This window comes from Phyllobates terribilis, unplaced genomic scaffold (genome assembly GCF_046119375.1).
Source record: "Phyllobates terribilis strain yellow unplaced genomic scaffold, ASM4611937v1 Scaffold_117__1_contigs__length_5270597, whole genome shotgun sequence".
Classification (NCBI taxonomy): domain Eukaryota; kingdom Metazoa; phylum Chordata; class Amphibia; order Anura; family Dendrobatidae; genus Phyllobates; species Phyllobates terribilis.
In genome coordinates, this window is record NW_027362877.1 from 1,581,742 (window position 1) to 1,595,025 (window position 13,284).

The 13,284-nt window shown below is 44.0% G+C and overlaps 1 pseudogene; it reads right to left on the minus strand.

Moving 5' to 3' along the window:
- Positions 1–325: 325 nt before the first annotated feature.
- LOC141201526 (uncharacterized) lies at positions 326–2,261 on the minus strand (annotated as a pseudogene).
- Between the last annotated feature and the right edge of the window lie 11,023 nt (positions 2,262–13,284).

The window sequence follows — 13,284 nt, forward strand, 5'->3', positions numbered from 1 at the left end:
GGAATGCCCACTTCGGTCACACGGTCCTGGTCATGTGACCGCTGAAGCAGACAGAAGCTCCCTACAACAGTTCCTGCCAAGTTGTGATCATCTTACAGACCCCCACCTGGAAGCGTTTTCCCTTGTTGTGCGGGGCTCCTTTGCACAACAGGACCAGGTGAGTGGTCACTACATCTCCCCCTTCATTTCCCCCCCCCCAAACCTCAGGCTCTTCACCACTGGCGCTCCTACTGTTTTTGTTTTCCATTAAACAAAATCTTACTCATCAAAGGGGGTGTACTCATTTATGGTGAACAATGTTTATTAAACTTTATAAAACACAGTGAACATAATTACACTTTCTTTCCCATATGACTTCTCTCATGTTTTACAAGGTGTGATTTATGTATAAAAGATTTCCCACATTCTGAACATGAATACGGCTTCTCTCCTGTGTGACTTCTCTCATGCTGCACAAGATAAGGTTTTTTTGTAAAGCATTTCTCACAGAATGAACATGAATACGGCTTTTCTCCTGTGTGAATTTTGTGATGTTTAACAAGATCTGATTTATTTGCAAAGCATCTTCCACATGCTAAACATGAAAAAAGTTTTTCTCTTGTGTGAATTCTCTGATGTGTAATAAGATCCCCTTTATGATTGAAGGACTTTCCACATTCTGAATAAAAAAATGGCTTTTCTCCTGTATGAATTCTCTTATGAACAGAAAGACTTGATTTACGCATAAAAGATTTCCCACATTCTGAACATGAATACGGCTTCTCTCCTGTGTGAGTTCTCTGATGTCTAACAAGATCTGATTTACCTGTAAAGCATTTTCCACATTCTAAACATGAAAACGGTTTCTCCCTGGTGTGAATTCTTTGATGTAAAACCAGCTCTGATTTACTTTTAAAACATTTCTCACATTCTAAACAAGAAAATGGCTTCTCTCCTGTATGAATTCTCTTATGAGTAGAAAGATTTGATTTACGCATAAAAGATTTCCCGCATTCTGAACATGAATACGGCTGCTCTCCTGTGTGAATTTTCTCGTGTGTCACAAGTTTTGATTTCTCTGTAAAGCATTTCCCACATTCTGCACATGAATACGGCTTTTCTCCTGTGTGAATTCTCTGATGTTTAACAAGATCTGATTTATAACTAAAACACATTTCCCACATTCTGAACATGAATATGGCGACTCTCCAGTATGAATGCTCTGATGTTTACTAAGATGCCCTTTAGCTGTGAAGGTCTTCCCACATAGTGAACACAAAAATGGTTTTTCTCCTGTGTGAATTCTCTGATGTGTTATAAGACTCCCTTTATTTGTGAAGGACTTCTCACATAAGGAACATGAAAATGTTTTTTTCTCCTGTGTGATTTCTCTGATGTGTAATAAGATTCCCTTTATTTCTAAAGCATTTCCCACATTCTGAACACGAATATGGCTTCTCTCCTGTGTGAATTCGCTGATGTGGAATAAGACTCCTTTTATCTGTAAAGGACTTCCCACATTCTGAACATGAATATGGCTTCTCTCCTGTGTGAATTTTCTGATGTGTAATAAGACTCCCTTTAAATGTAAAGCATTTCCCACATTCCGAACATGAATACGGCTTCTCTCCTGTGTGAATTCTCTGATGTATAATAAGACTCCCTTTAAATGTAAAGCATTTCCCACATTCTGAACATGAATACGGCGTTTCTCCTGTGTGAATTCTCTGATGTATAACAAACTGTGATTTATCTGGAAAGCACCTTCTACATTGTAAACATGAAAAAGGTTTTTCCCCTGTGTGAATTCTTTGATGTTTAACAAGATCTGATTTACTTCCAAAACATTTCCCACATTCTGAACATGAATATGGCTTCTCTCCTGTATGAATTCTCTGATGTGTAATAAGATCCCCTTTATGTTTAAAGGCCTTCCCACATTCCGAACATGAAAATGGCTTTTCTCCTGTGTGAATTCTCTCATGTATAACAAATTGTGATTTATATGTAAAGCATTTCCCACATTCTGAACAGGAGTATGTCTTTTTTCCTTTGTGTTTTCTGCGTGTTAAAAAATTTGAGCTTTTTGGAAATTTCTTGTCACACTGAAATCTTGAATCTACTTTGCCACCTGGACTTTTGGTAATAATGAGAGATTGTTCAGGAGATGATTCCTCATGATTAGGAGGATTATAAGAAAGTGAAGTGCTGTGAAGTCCAGGAGGTGCAGGAAGGGTGATGAGGTTTTCTCCATTAGAGTGCTTCATGATATCTTCTTTTTTACAATTTAGTGATGAACCGTTATTCTCACAAGGATTTCCTATCAGGATGAAAGATAAATTAGATGTGAGTTTTTTCTTCAACACAAAAGAGATTTCTGAATGTATTTTCTGGATCTCACAATGAAGACCCTCGTCAGTGAAAGTACCGGGAATAAGGAGGACAACTACATACCATAACATTAACACAATGACAGGTAAAGTGAATGACACTTATAAACTGGTGACATTGGCACAAGTCAGGGGTGGCAGAGATTAGACAGCAAATAGTTCTTTAAGTGGTAATTACTGATGGCAGGTTCCCTTAATGTACCTCCGGTGCCATTTCACTCTCTCAAGCTTCGTATCTTGCCCTCAGTGTAGAAAAGTGTCCAAGCAATTAAAGAAGTTGTCCACTACTATTAAAAATGCCCCCAATGTAATTAACCCATTGAGAGAAGATTTTTTTTAATTATCTTGCTTTGTCTTTATTGGCTGTGAGCGGCGCTATCGCTGGCCACTCACCGGCATCACGCGATCCCCGGCCTCAGCCGGCTCTTGCTTCCCCTGATGTCACGTCAAGTGAGGCGTGACTCGGTGATGCGATCCCCGCGGTGGATGCCGGGCTGTGGGTGGGGTTTCCCCGAGCGTCACATCCAGAATCCACCGCGCACTTTCCCAATGAATACAAGGTAATTGTGATTCACAAAATGTTATACAATTGAACGGTGAAGAAAAAAAAATTACATTTTTACAGCTATAATATTATTTTAGCCCCAGATTTTACATTTTCACAAAGGAAAATGAGTAAAAATGACCACATAATTTGTTATACAATTTCTGCTGAACGGGGCAATACCCCATAAGTGTCTGTACTGTACTGCTTAGCCACATGGCGAGACTCGGGAGGGAAGGAGCGCTATTTGACTCTTGGGGAACAAACTTTAGTAGAACAGTTTGCAGACTCCATATACAGAGCCCCAAAGTGGCAGAAGAGCAGAATCCCCCCTCAAGTGACACCAGTTTGCAAACTACACCCCTATGGAAATGTATCTATAGGTGTAGTGATGAATTTGACTCCATGGGTGCTTTCCAGAAACGAGCAGTAATGGATGTTGTGAAGTGAAAATGCAAATATTCCCTTATAGTGGCCAGTACATTGTAGTGTCCGGTACATTGTAGTGCCCTTACGTTGTAGCGCCCAGTACATGATTCCCAGCTAGTGCCTTCTGGAGAAATAAATTGGCTCTCCCCGCTACAGTAATGCCAAACATGTGGATGCTAACTGCACACGGTGGGGCCCAGGAGGAGGGGGCATTTGGATTTGGGAGCGCAGATGTCACTGGATTTCTTTAAGTGGGAGCCAAGTCACTTTTCCAGAGCCTTTGTGCTACCAGTAATATGGACACCCCCTATATTACTGTTTACAGATGATGAACCTGAGTGGGGACTTGTTTTTTGTGGGTTGAGTAGAAGCTCTTAATGGTGGCATTTTGGGGTACAGAACATTTTGGATCATATTTATCCTGTGCTGTACGCTGAACACTTACAGTGGGTACGGGAAGTATTCAGACCCCTTTACATTTTTCACTCTTTGTTTCATTGCAGCCATTTAGTAAATTCTAAAAAGTTCCTTTATTTTTCTCATTAAAGTACACTCTGCACCCCATCACATGGTCATAAGTATTCAAATCCTTCGCTCAGACACTCATATTTAAGTCACATGCTGTCCATTTCCTTGTGATCCTCCTTGAGATGGTTCTACTCCTTCATTGGAGTCCAGCTGAGTTTAATTAAACTTATAGGACTTGATTTTGAAAGACACACACCTGTCTATATAAGACCTCACCGCTCACAGTGCATGTCAGACCAAATGAGAATCATCAGCTCAAAGGAACTGCCCAAGGAGCTCAGAGACAGAATTGTGGCAAGGCACAGATCTGGCCAAGGTTTCAAAAGAATTTCGGCATTAATCAAGGCTCCTAAGAGCACAGTGGCCTTCATAATCCTTAAATGGAAGAAGTTTGGGACCACCAGAAGTCTTCCTAGACCTGGCCGTCCAGCCAAACTGAGCAATCGTGGGAGAAGAGCCTTGGTAGGAGAGGTAAAGAAAAACCCCAAGATCACTGTGGCTGAGCTCCAGCGATGCAGTAGGGAGAAAGCTCACAAAAGTCAACGATCACTGCAGCCCTCCACCAGTCGGGCCTTTATGGCAGAGTGGCCAGATGGAAGGATCTACTCAGTGCAAGACATATGAAAGCCCGCATAGAGTTTGCTCAAAAACACATGAAGGACTCACAGATTATGAGAAATAAGATTCTCTGGTCTGATGAGACGAAGATAGAACTTTTTGGTGATAATTCTAAGCGGTATGTGTGGAGAAAACCTGGCACTGCTCATGACCTGCCCAATACAATCCCTACAGTGAAACATGGTGGAGGCAGCATCATGCTATGGGGGTATTTTTCAGCTGCAGAGACAGGATGACTGGTTGCAATTGAAGGAAACACGAAAGCAGCCAAGTACAGAGATATCCTGGATGAAAACCTCTTCTAGAGTGCTCTGGAGCTCAGACTTGGCCGAAGGTTCACCTTCCAACAAGACAGTGACCCTAAGCACACAGCTAAAATGACAAAGGAGTGGCTTCAGAACAACTCTGTGACCATTCTTGACTGGCCCAGCCAGAGCCCTGACCTAAACCCAATTGAGCATCTCTGGAGAGACCTGAAAATGTCTGTCCACCAACGTTCACCATCCAACCTGATGGAACTGGAGAGGATCTGTAAGGAAGAATGGCAGAGGATCCCCAAATCCAGGGGTGAAAAACTTGTTGCATCATTCCCAAGAAGACTCATGGCTGTACTAGCTCAAAAGGGGCTTCTACTCAACACTGAGTAAAGGGTCTGAATACTTATGACCATGTGATATTTCAGTTTTTCTTTTTTAATAAATTTGCAAAAATTTCTACATTTCTTGTTTTTTTCAGTCAAGATGGGGTGCAGAGTGTACTATAATGATAAAAAAATAAACTTTTTAGAACTTACCGAATAGCTGCAATGAAACAAAGAGTGAAAAATGTAAAGGGGTCTGAATACTTTCCGTACCCACTGTACATCGGGGTTTCCATCTAAATCTACAAAATACACGATTCAGATGACACCCCCGAGGGATCCATTCAGAATAATGAGGCAGCAGAGTTACACCGGACTCCGTCTAGCCTCTGGTCGACTGCGCTTTTATGCACGCTGAAAAAGATGGACATCACTGGATCATAGGCCAGACGGCGTCCACAGCGCCTCATTATACGGAATCTTCCCCCGGGGTTCTGTCCGAATCGCAAGCTCAGTCATTTATATGGCAGCATGAGACTTGTGTAAGAATAATACGAAAATAAAAGATGGAAGTAATATTAAAAAACACAATTAGGAAAATTAAAAATGTGCTTCTTAAATCATTAAGAAGAGGTGTGAATGCGGCCCAGTTATTCATCGGTGCGCAACCGGACTCTGTACAAGAGCAGCCGAGACATCACCGGACGCTTCTGCTGTGATGTGGACGGCGGATAAAGCTTCACTGCACCGGAGACTTCATACAATATCACACACCGGTCATCATCACACGCCGCTAATCATAGTCACATGCCAATCATCATCGTCATACGCCAGTCATCATCATCACACGCCGCTAATCATAGTCACATGCCAATCATCATCGTCATACGCCAGTCATCATCATCACACGCCGCTAATCATAATCACATGCCAATCATCATCGTCATACGCCAGTCATCATCATCACACGCCGCTAATCATAGTCACATGCCAATCATCATCGTCATACGCCAGTCATCATCATCACACGCCGCTAATCATAGTCACATGCCAATCATCGTCATACGCCAGTCATCATCATCATCACACGCCGCTAATCATAGTCACATGCCAATCATCATCATGATACGCCAGTCATCATCATCACACGCCGCTAATCATAGTCACATGCCAATCATCATCGTCATACGCCAGTCATCATCATCACACGCCGCTAATCATAGTCACATGCCAATCATCATCATCATACGCCAGTCATCATCATCACACGCCGCTAATAATAGTCACATGCCAATCATCATCATCATACGCCAGTCATCATCATCACACGCCGCTAATCATAGTCACATGCCAATCATCATCGTCATACGCCAGTCATCATCATCACACGCCGCTAATCATAGTCACATGCCAATCATCATCATCATACGCCAGTCATCATCATCACACGCCGCTAATCATAGTCACATGCCAATCATCATCATGATACGCCAGTCATCATCATCACACGCCGCTAATCATAGTCACATGCCAATCATCATCGTCATACGCCAGTCATCATCATCACACGCCGCTAATCATAGTCACATGCCAATCATCATCATCATACGCCAGTCATCATCATCACACGCCGCTAATAATAGTCACATGCCAATCATCATCATACGCCAGTCATCATCATCACACGCCGCTAATCATAGTCACATGCCAATCATCATCGTCATACGCCAGTCATCATCATCACACGCCGCTAATCATAGTCACATGCCAATCATCATCATCATACGCCGCTAATCATAGTCACATGCCAATCATCATCGTCATACGCCAGTCATCATCATCACACGCAGCTAATTATAGTCACATGCCAATCATCATCATCATACGCCAGTCATCATCATCACACGCCGCTAATCAGTCACATGCCAATCATCATTGTCATACGCCAGTCATCATCATCATCACACGCCGCTAATCATAGTCACATGCCAATCATCATCATCACACGCCGCTAATAATAGTCACATGCCAATCATCATCATCATACGCCAGTCATCATCATCACACGCCGCTAATCATAGTCACATGCCAATCATCATCATCATACGCCGCTAATCATAGTCACATGCCAATCATCATCATCATACGCCAGTCATCATCATCACACGCCGCTAATCATAGTCACATGCCAATCATCATCGTCATACGCCAGTCATCATCACACGCCGCTAATCATAGTCACATGCCAATCATCATCATCATACGCCGCTAATCATAGTCACATGCCAATCATCATCATCATACGCCAGTCATCATCATCATCACACGCCGCTAATCATAGTTACATGCCAATCATCATCATCATACGCCAGTCATCATCATCACACGCCGCTAATCATAGTCACATGCCAATCATCATCGTCATACGCCAGTCATCATCATCACACGTCACTAATCATAGTCACATGCCAATCATCATCGTCATACGCCAGTCATCATCATCACACGCCGCTAATCATAGTCACATGCCAATCATCATCGTCATACGCCAGTCATCATCATCACACGCCGCTAATCATAGTCACATGCCAATCATCATCGTCATACGCCAGTCATCATCATCACACGCCGCTAATCATAGTCACATGCCAATCGTCATCGTCATACGCCAGTCATCATCATCACACGCCGCTAATCATAGTCACATGCCAATCATCATCGTCATACGCCAGTCATCATCATCACACGCCGCTAATCATAGTCACATGCCAATCATCATCATCATCACACGCCGGTCATCATCATCATCACACGCCGGACATTATTACACACCTGTGGAAACATCTACAGGAATCTCCTCCTTCCCGTCACTCACACACGGCTGATCCTCCCTCGTCATCGCTTCTTCTTCTGTCTCGTCCTTCACTTTATTCTTAGTCGGATCTTCCTCCTGATATATCAGATGTAACAATCAGCACAATACAAGAAGCCACCAAAATCTGTGACATCTATGACCTCGATCAGAAATGTCCCCCATATACAGATCCAGTACAGGGCTCAGCACCGTCTACCTGATGACTCTCCGGGATGTTGTGATTCTCCTCTGGACAGTCCTGGGGATACAGAGGACGGGGACATCTCTCTGGTGGATTTCTTTCCATGAGTCCATCTGTAGGAAACACACAGTGACAGAATACTGTGACATGTAAAAGTTTGGGCTCCAATGGTCAAAATTACTGTTATTGTGAATAGTTAAGTTGAAGATGAAATAATCTCTAAACGGCCTAAAGTTACAGATGACATTTCCTTTGTATTTAAGGCAAAACAATAAACTATATATATTTTCATCTTTTACATTTAAAAAAAAATTCAATAAGGGAAAATGGGCAAATGCAAAAGTTTTGGCACCCGGCAAGGTTAGTAGCTAGTAGCGCCCCCTTTTGAAAGTATCACAGCTTGTAAATGCTTTTTGTAGCCAGACAATAGTCTTTCAATTCTTGTTTGAGGGATTTTCATTCATTCTTCTTTGGAGAATTCTTCCAGTTCTATGAGATTCTTGGGTCGTCTTGCATCGTCTGCTATTTTGAGGTCTAGCCACAGATTTTCAATGATGTTCAGATCAGGGGACTGTGAGGGCCATTGTAAAACCTTCAGCTTGCGCCTTTTGAGGTCGTCTATTGTGGATTTTGACATGTGTTTAGTATAGTATCATTATCCATTTGTAGAAGCCATCCTCTTTTTACCTCCAGCTTTTTTGCAGATGGTATTATGTATGTATCAAGAATTTGCTGAAATTTCATGGAATCCATTCTTCCCTCTACCCGTTCCCTGTGCCATTGGCTGCAACACAACCCCAAAGCAGGATTGATCCACCACCATGTTCTTTTACTAAAATTCTGTGCCCTTTTTTCTCCACACAACTTTGATCATTGCTCTATTTTAACCTCATCGGTCCACAAGACTTGTTTACAAAATGCATCAGACCTTCTTAGATGTACTTTTGCATACTTCTGACGCTGAATTTTATGGTGAGGTCGCAGGAGAGGTTTTCTTCTGATGACTCTTCCATGAAGGCCATATTTGTGCAGGTGTCTCTGAAGAGTACAACAATGTTCCACAACTTCAGAGTCTGCTAAATCTTTCTGAAGGTCATTTTCAGTCAAGTGGGGGTTCTGATTTGCCTCTCTAGCAATCCTACTGAAAATTTGCTTGGTCTTCCAGACCTTATCTTGACCTCCACTGTTTCTGTTAACTACCATTTCTTTATTACATTTTGAACCAAGGAAAGGGCAACTTGAAAATGCTTTGCTCATAGCTTTCTCCTGCTTTCTGGGCCTCCACCATTTTTAGAGTGCTAGACAGCGGATTAGAAGAAGCCCTGGCTGCGGTTATTTTGGCACAATGTTAGAGTAAGCTGTGTTTTTATAAAGCTGGAAATTTGCATCACCTGGCCTTTCCTAACGATGATAGTGAACGAGCCATAACCCTAACAGGCTAAGTAAGATCTGAATCATTGGTCAAAGTTATCTGAGCACACAAATGTCCAAGGGTAACACAAAGGAAATGTGTCATCTTTAACTTTAGGTCTTTTAGAGATCATTTCATCTTTAACTTGCTTAACTGGTCACAATAACAGGAATTTGGCCAGGGGTGCCCAAACTTTTACATTCCACTGTAGATTGTGTCATGCAATGATGGAAGTAGTAGTAGATGACCACAGAACAGACATGACAGTCTCCCTTCCTCACCCTGCTGATCGGCCCATATTGCGGTCGCCTCTTGTGCTCCATGTATAACCTCAACCTTAATATCAATCAGATCTTCACCCTAAAAAGAAAAATGTAAGATGAGCTCAGGTCCCATCACTTCATGGTCAGATGTTGTGGGGACTTCAGTGTCATCTACCTGATGATCCTCCGGGATGTTGTGAATCTCCTCTGGACAGTCCTGGGGATACAGAGGACGGGGACATCTCTCTGGTGGATTTCTCCTCCTGGATCCATCTGTGGAGACACAGAGACTGAATACATGACCTGCCGTGTATCTGTCTATATATGAGACTCGTCTCTCAGAACCAGTAATTCTATGTTTATGTATCAGGGAATAAATTACATTGTTGTGGTCCTCACCCCCGGTACCAAGGACCCAGCACATTGTGGCCTCAAGTATGAAGTGATAATCAGCGAGGCCAAAGCCTAATGCTCTGCACTTGGAGGATGAGGACCCTGAGGAGAGGGACAGAGAAGACCCTCGTCAGATGGAGGAGCCGTACTAAAAAACACAACTTCTCCAAGTTTCGTCTCCAGGGATGGAACCACAGAGGAGCTGGAGAAAGCTCCACATTTCTATCCATCGGTTTCTTCTCTCCTAATTCACTGTATGGAGATTGGGGGAAGGACGGTGACCATTTACCAGTGATTGTATTTTTGAGAGCTCATGATGTCACCATGAGGACACGGCCTCCCTCCTGGAAAGGATCCTCTGGGATCACTCAGAGGAGAGAACCTGACTTCCTCCTATTAAAAGACGGGTTACCGCATTTTTCTTCTTCTTTAAATAGAGATAAATCTCAACATTCGCCTCGGTATAAACACTAAAATAGGCAGCAAATGTAGCGTTTGTCTCTAAAGGAGGAAAAAAGGGCACATGTACGACTAACGTACGAAGTCACAGAACCCGGAAGGACGGTGTTGTGGGGAGCACCCGGTACGCAGCGGTTAGTACCTATCAATGTGTAGAAAGGACAACTAGAGAGCCGGCACCGGGGTCATGGGCACTTACTGATGCACACGGGGAGCCAAGGAGAGATTGTCTGGTCAGACTCCACAGAAAAGTTCCATAATACATATTCTTCTGAACAAACATCCCTGTAACGGAGACTTACACTTATTATTATCACCAGACCAGGATCTCAGATTGAAGTCCCCATTATTTTTGCTTTGTCTCCCAAAATTAGAACAAATGTTTTTGTTTTATAAAAATAAATCTACCTATCTAATCTATCTACATACATATACACACACACATATATATATTATTATTTGGCAAAATAAAGTATTATTATTTGGCATTTTCAAGTCAGGATTTATTGCACATGGTAAACGCCAAAAGAAAAAAACACATCAGAAACACCTCCCCAAAACTGCAATGAAAAAACAATGATCAAAAAAAGTCACCAATAAAAAGGTCAGCGGCCATTCAAGAAGAGAAGCCCTCACACAGCTCCGATAACGGAAGATAAAGTGATGGGTGTCAGGAACAGTTCTGAAAATGGCAGCGACGTCGTTCTTACCGCCCAATAAATGCTGAGAAACAAAACCCAAAAAGCCAGAAGCCCGACCACGACTGATGACGACATTGAGCCGGCACCGATTCAGAGGGACGGACGAGCGACAGCGGATTAGGGGGAAAATCATCAGTAAATTAACCCCGACTCTGCTGAGTAACAATCCACGACAGACTCAGGTACCGAAAGATCTCACAGGAGAGAACAGACAGAAGCGCTGGGACATCTGCAGACAAAATGTGACCGATGCTCTAAGGAAGGTGAAAGATTCTGAAAGAAGCCGCCGAGGACGAAGACTCAAGACTGATGAAGACGACAGCGGAGAAACCGCGACTCACAGATCAGAAGAGAAGAATCAGGGAATGAAAGCTGTGAGAAAATGTAGAGAAAACCAGAGCAAGTCTGGAGAAAAATCATCTATTATAGGAGGAGGCCGAGAGACGTCATCACATCCACCGGAGCCAACAAGAGTCTCCTCTCACCTGGTGATGTCAGAGGCCGGAGCTCCTCCATCATCACCTCCTGGTACCGATCCTGGTGTCCTTCTAGATACTCCCACTCCTCCATGGAGAGATAGACAGCGACGTCCTGACACCTTATAGGAGCCTGACAACAACGACACCGTCATCACCCAGAATCCTCCAGTGCTGTCCTGTATAATGTCCCAGCAGTCACCTCTCCGGTCATCACCCAGAATCCTCCAGTGCTGTCCTATATAATGTCCCAGCAGTCACCTCTCCGCTCATCACCCAGAATCCTCCAGTGCTGTCCTGTATAATGTCCCAGCAGTCACCTCTCCGCTCATCACCCAGAATCCTCTCCAGTGCTGTCCTGTATAATGTCCCAGCAGTCACCTCTCCGGTCATCACCCAGAATCCTCCAGTGCTGTCCAGTATAATGTCCCAGCAGTCACCTCTCCAGTCATCACCCAGAATCCTCCAGTGCTGTCCAGTATAATGTCCCAGCAGTCACCTCTCCAGTCATCACCCAGAATCCTCCAGTGCTGTCCCGTATAATGTCCCAGCAGTCACCTCTCCGGTCATCACCCAGAATCCTCCAGTGCTGTCCTGTATAATGTCCCAGCAGTCACCTCTCCGCTCATCACCCAGAATCCTCCAGTGCTGTCCTGTATAATGTCCCAGCAGTCATCTCTCCGCTCATCACCCAGAATCCTCCAGTACTGTCCTGTATAATGTCCCAGCAGTCACCTCTCCGGTCATCACCCAGAATCCTCCAGTGCTGTCCTGTATAATGTCCCAGCAGTCACCTCTCCGGTCATCACCCAGAATCCTTCAGTGCTGTCCTGTATAATGTCCCAGCAGTCACCTCTCCGGTCATCACCCAGAAACCTCCAGTGCCGTCCAGTATAATGTCCCAGCAGTCACCTCTCCGGTCATCACCCAAAATCCTCCAGGGCTGTCCTGTATAATGTCCCAGCAGTCACCTCTCCGGTCATCACCCAGAATCCTCCAGTGCTGTCCTGTATAATGTCTCAGCAGTCACCTCTCCGCTCATCACCCAGAATCCTCCAGTGCTGTCCTGTATAATGTCCCAGCAGTCACCTCTCCGCTCATCACCCAGAATCCTCCAGTGCTGTCCTGTATAATGTCCCAGCAGTCACCTCTCCGCTCAGCAGCTCAATCATCTTGTTGCTGAGCTCTAGGATCTTCTTCTTCTTCCTCTCATGTATCGGGGGGTGCGGGGGAGGCTCTGTGATGGGGTCCGGGCTCCGCCCTCCTGACTCCTGGAGATGGATGCTGGGAGTCACACCCTCCCCCGGTGTCTTCCTCACTATTGTGTAATCCTGTGTATGGAGAGAGACACTTAGGGAGAAGAATTCCTTCCCGACTCCAGATCTGACAATCAGTAGAAATCCCGGGATCAATAACCGTCTCCAGTAATCTGGGGCCATAACCTGGAATATTATTAC